Source organism: Chrysochloris asiatica, unplaced genomic scaffold (assembly GCF_000296735.1).
Source record: "Chrysochloris asiatica unplaced genomic scaffold, ChrAsi1.0 scaffold00072, whole genome shotgun sequence".
Classification (NCBI taxonomy): domain Eukaryota; kingdom Metazoa; phylum Chordata; class Mammalia; order Afrosoricida; family Chrysochloridae; genus Chrysochloris; species Chrysochloris asiatica.
Window position 1 is genome coordinate 15,690,045 of NW_006408590.1, and position 5,802 is coordinate 15,695,846.

The 5,802-nt window shown below is 34.5% G+C and overlaps 1 pseudogene; it reads left to right on the forward strand.

Moving 5' to 3' along the window:
• Window positions 1-729: 729 nt before the first annotated feature.
• Window positions 730-2,073, forward strand: LOC102811129 (annotated as a pseudogene).
• Window positions 2,074-5,802: the final 3,729 nt, after the last annotated feature.

Below are 5,802 nucleotides of genomic sequence, written 5' to 3' on the forward strand. Positions count from 1 at the left end.
CTTTTATTTCTTTCCTGTCTTTTTAATGACCTGTTGCTTTCTTTCTGTATTTTTTAAATGTCATTCAACATCTCTTCTGCTCTTCTGTCATTGATGCCTAAAGCATTAATTCTGTTCTTAAGATGGTCTCTAATTTCAGTTAGGGTATATTCAGGGACAGGTCATATTTTGGCTCTTGTGAACTTGCTTCAATTTTCTTCAGCTTCAACCTGAATTTGTGTATGAGCAATTGATGGTATGTTTCATAGTTGGCTTTTGGCCTTGCTTTGATTGATTATATTGAGCTTTACCATAGGCTCTTCTTATAGATAAAGTTCATTTGATTTCTGGGTACTCCATCTGGTAAGTCCTTGTGTATAGTTCCTTTTACGTTGCTTAAAAAAGATATTTGCAATGAATAAGTAATTCTATCATGTGATTTCCAGCATCATTTATACTGCCAAAACCATATTTCCCAACTACTCATCCTTCCTCTTTGTTTCCAACCTTCATATTCCAATCACCAGTAATTACCAATACATCTTGATTGCATGGTTGCTCAATTTCAGACTGAAGAAATTGATAGATTTCTTTAACTTCATCATCATTTGCTTTAGTGGTTAGTGCATACATTTGAATAATAATAGCACAAACTGATATTCCTCGTAGGCATATGGTTATTATCCTATCACACACAGCATAGTACTTCAAAACAGATCTTGACTTTTCCTTTTGGCAAGATGGTGGAAAATGACTGAGTACGACTTGACTACTCACATTGCGCATTTTTTCGATTGTCATCTAGTCTTTCCACTGCTTGAGTTTCTCTCAGTAAAAGAGTTATATAATGAAAAAGAATTATTACAGAGAAATTAGTTCTTCTTAGTGATATCAACATGGTAGATTTTGCTATGGATGTATACAAGAATCTTGATTCTAATGATATTCCTCATGCTGAGAGAAAAATTAACCACAGTCATTGCACAACTAAAACAACTTCAGGCAGAAACAGAACCAATTGTGAAGATGTTTGAAGATCCAGAAACTACAAGTCAAATGCATTCAACCAGGGATGGTCAGATGTTAATTGACTACCTGGCAGACAAGCTTGGATTTAGGCAGGAATATTTAGACACTCTCTATAGGTAAGCAAAATTCCAATACGAATGTAGGAACTATTCAGGAGCAGCTGAATATCTTTACTTTTTTAGAGTGCTGCTTCCAGCAACGGACAGAAATACTTTGAGTTCACATTGAGGGAAACTGGCTTCTGAAATCTTAGTGCAGAATTGGGATGCAGCAATGGAAGACCTTGCATGGTTAAAAGAGAACATAGATAGTAATTCTGTGAGTTCTCCAGTCCAGTCTCTTCAGCAACAAACATGGCTCATTCACTGGTCTCTGTTTGTTTTCTATAACCAACCCAAAGGCCGCAATAACATCATTGATCTCATCTTTTATCAGCTAGAGTATCTTAATGCAACTCAGACAATGTGTCCATATATTCTCTGCTATTTAACTACAGCAGTCATAACAAATAAAGATGTTCAAAAATGCCAGCAAGTGCTCAAAGACCTGGTCAACAAGTGCTCAAAGATTCAACAGGAATCTTATACATGCAAAGACCCAATTACAGAGTTTGTTGAATGTTTACACATTAACTTTGACTTTGATGAGTCTCAGAAAAAGCTAAGGAATGTGAATCAGTGCTTGTGAATGACTTCTTCTTGTTGGCTTATCTTAAGGATTTCATTGAAAACGTCCATTTCTTTCATATTTGAGACTTTCTGTTGGATCCATTAGTGTACCAGCATTAACTTGTTGCCAGATAAACTGAACATGACTCCAGAAGAAGCTGAAAGGTGGATTGTGGATTTGATTAGAAATGCAAGGCTGGAGGCCAAGACTGATTCTAAATTATATCATGTGATTTGGGGTAACAATGCAGTCTCACCCTATCAGTAAGTGATTGAAAAGACCAAAAGCCAGATGTTGGCCATGAATATTGAGAAGAAACTTAATCAAAATAGTCAGTCATAGGCTCCTAACTGGGCAACTCAGGCTTCTACTGAAGAACTGTTTTTAAAAGGATGAAAAAAAAGAAAAGATGTAACAGTAAAAACATTGTATAAAGTGTGGCATATGCTTTAGAAACAACTAATTAAGTATACATTTTGGAGCATTTGAATAAAATTGGCTGTGTCTCATTAAAAACAAAAAGATCATGAAATGTTCATTTGATGAAGTATTTGTAGTTTCTGGCATAATATAGCGTGGTTTTCTAATTTAAAATGGCCAATATCAGTCCATTTCAGCCCACTAATGCCTAGGATATTGATCTTTTTGCATTCCAGTTCTTTTTTGACAGCTTCCAATTTCTTATATTCATACTTCTTACGTTCCATGTTCTAATTATGAATGGATGTTTGCAGCTATTTCTCCTCATTTTGAGTTGTGTCCCATCAGCTTTCCTCCAGTCACATCATGACTGTCAACTGTACTTTGAGGAGGCAACTTGGTGTGCCTTCCAATCTGAGGTGCTCATCTTTCAGCACTATATCTATTAATATTCTGGTGCTATTCATAATGTTTTCATCTTTTGGCACTATATCTAACTATTTTCTGCTGTTATTCATTAGGTTTTCAGCTGGTAAATATTCAGAACCAGTCTGCCTTGCCTTCGTTCTAGTCTGTCTTAGTCTGCAAGCTCTGCTGATATCTTTCTACTATGGTTGGAAATCTAAAATACTGGTATTTACAGTACTGATGTCCTTACTTTTAGCATCATAGTAACATATACACCACCACAATGCAACAAACTGAAAGATGTGTGCTGAATATATATACTTACTGTTAAGCATCCTCAAGGTGTTTCCCACTCATGCAAACCCTGTACAGGTTTTTCTTAAAATTTTGCAGGAGCAGAAATCTTTCTATCACAGAGCAGCATGTTGACTGGATCCACTGAACTTGTGTTTCCGAACTCCAGTGCTTACCTGATGGGTCCACAACACTCCCTGTGTATATCTCACAGACAAATTTTTCCAGGGCTGATAATACATAGTTGTCTAATTTAAGACTGAATCTTTGCATCTGAGAAAACATGAAAAATATTATTAAAAAAAAATTAGTGTCCTTGCTGTTAATTGTCACAGTCAGTTCCAAATCATAGCAACCTTGTGTGGGATTTCTGAGGGCTGAATGGTGTGTTTGGACTACCAACCCTATGGTTAGCAAGCCAGTGTTTATCCTACATTGCCATCTGAGGACTTCATCAGTGTCTTTGAGTCTTAATATATTAACCAAATCTTGATTTTTTATAAAAGTATTTGAATTACATCAACCTTATAAATTCTATATTTATTTAAAACTACAGGTATTCTTTTATTTGGTCTTAAGAAAAATGCTTTTTTTCTTTTTATTTCACAATTTCAGTTTCAGGATGTTCTACATATTTTCCCACTTATCCTTGACCAAGATATGTCAGTTTTAATAAGAAAGTATTTGTATTGGAAATTACATGAGAGGTTTTCAGAAATAAATCTCTTATTCAGAGCTTCATCTTCATTTATCTTTCTTGGGGAATCTGTGAATTAATACATTTGTCAGATTACTTTCTGAAAACAAGAATTAATGAAGGGATTCACCAATTTTTAAAATTAAAATAGCAACATACATGAATATATAGTAATGATGAAAGAGAAAGAGAGGGGATATAACTAGGGCAAAATATCCCAGACTAGATTATTGCATAGGAGAGAAAAATATTTAAGTATAAAGAAAATACATGATTTTCTTTACACTTTAATTACTTTCTCTATTATGCAATAATGGAGTAGGATATTTTGCAAAAGGCTTCACTTTCTCACATACTTTTATCTACTTACTAAAATATACCTAGTTCTGGTAGCAACGTGGTTACAAATTAGGCTGCAAACCTCAAGGTCTGCAACTTGAAACTACCAGCTGTTCTGTGGGAAAAAGATGAGGCTTTCTACTCCCATTAAGATTTACAGCCTGGGAAACCCTTTACAGGGTTGCTATGAGTTGGAACGGACTCCACGGTACTAAACAACAACAACAATTTGTATTAAACTTCTACTTCTTTCAATGAATAAGAGTTTAAAATACTTTTAGAATATGGACTTGGCTATAATTTCCCTAATGTCATTAATAACTGTGCGTGTATGACTAAAGAGATGAAGACTGAATCACGTATGTTTGTCACTTCCAATCTTTTCAATATAGCAGAGTTTAAAAGTAACTGATTTGAAACGATAAGGGCAGAAGATTTGTTCATCGAGGTGATCTGATATTCCAATGCTATGTGTGTGTATGTGTGTGTTTGTTTCAAATAACGACATAAATACATTTTGGGAGAAAGACAGAGAGGTAGACAGATCACACTTCTGAATGATGACCTCACAAAATTTCAAAGAAACACTGGCATTATTATTATCTCCATAATAACCTACTTGTTGTTGTTGTTAAGTGTCATGAAGTCAGTTTCAACTCATATAGACCCAGAATAGGGTTTCCAAGACTTCAAATCTTTGTGGGAGCAGAATGTTCCATGTTTCTCCCATGGAACGGCTTATGGGCAGGGACCACAGATCTGTGATTGCAGTATAATCCTTATTTTATGGAGCTCCCAGCTCCCAGTAACCTCTTTGGGTCCATTAATTTAATAATTAAATACTGTTCTGTTGTATTGAAAATAATATTGCAGTTAGTTGAAAGGTTGGACATTAGAACATACATTGGAGAAGCACCTTGGAGGAAATGCTTGGGAATCTGTTTCTAAAAATTCACAGCTTTAAAAACACTATGGAGCAGTTCTACTTTGTATATGAGGTGCTGTCATAAGCCAGAATAGGTAACAACATCACTGCTATATATTATATTGTATACCATATGGTATATTAAGTACTCATTAAAAAACATGCATTACTTATTTTCCTAAACAACAAATTTAAAATGTTAATATGAGTTTTCTAGTGACACTAATTAAGGAGCTATGGTGGTGCTATAGAATATGCACTGGAAAGTTAACTTAAAACTCACCAGCCATTCTGCAGAATAAAGATAAGGTTTATAGCCTAAGAAAGCTCTATATAGGGTCCCTAAGACTCAATGGCAGTGGGTAGGTTTTGGGGTTTTTTGGAGGTTTTTGGAGGTAGTGACACTAATTGGTGAGTAAATATACACAGACAATATTTCCATCATGCTTAATTACCTAGATTTTGCCCTAAATCTATAATTGCAACTTTCCCAATGGCAAATATTGTATTAAGATAACTTTACATGGAAACCATTTCCTGCTGTTGTTCATTTAAATGAATTATGTATGAACGTTCTTTAGTGTTCTCATTTAGTTTTTGATGTATGGTAACCAGACAAGCATGTGGTATTAATAGTGTGAATCAGTTCTTCCTAATTTTTGGAGAACAGTGAACCTGGTTCTTCAAAAATTCAAAAGAAGAAAACTGGAGAAAATGTTTCAAAAATGTATAATCTTTTCTTCTTTCATTTTTCCCTAAAGTATCAGATATGTGTTTAAAAAATGAAAAGGTGAAATAATAAACACACATGTGAACAACTAATAGAAATATGTGAAGTACCAAGTACATTTTGAAACATTTTTTGCAACCTGCTGAAGATACTTAAAGAGAGAACTATTGAATATTAAATACTATTATTGCTGTTATTTGCATCAAGTCAGTTCCAACCCATAGCACCATTATGGACAACAGAACTAAAGGTTGCCCAGTTTTGCATTATGCTCATAATTATTGTTATGCTTGAACCCATTGCTTCTGCCAC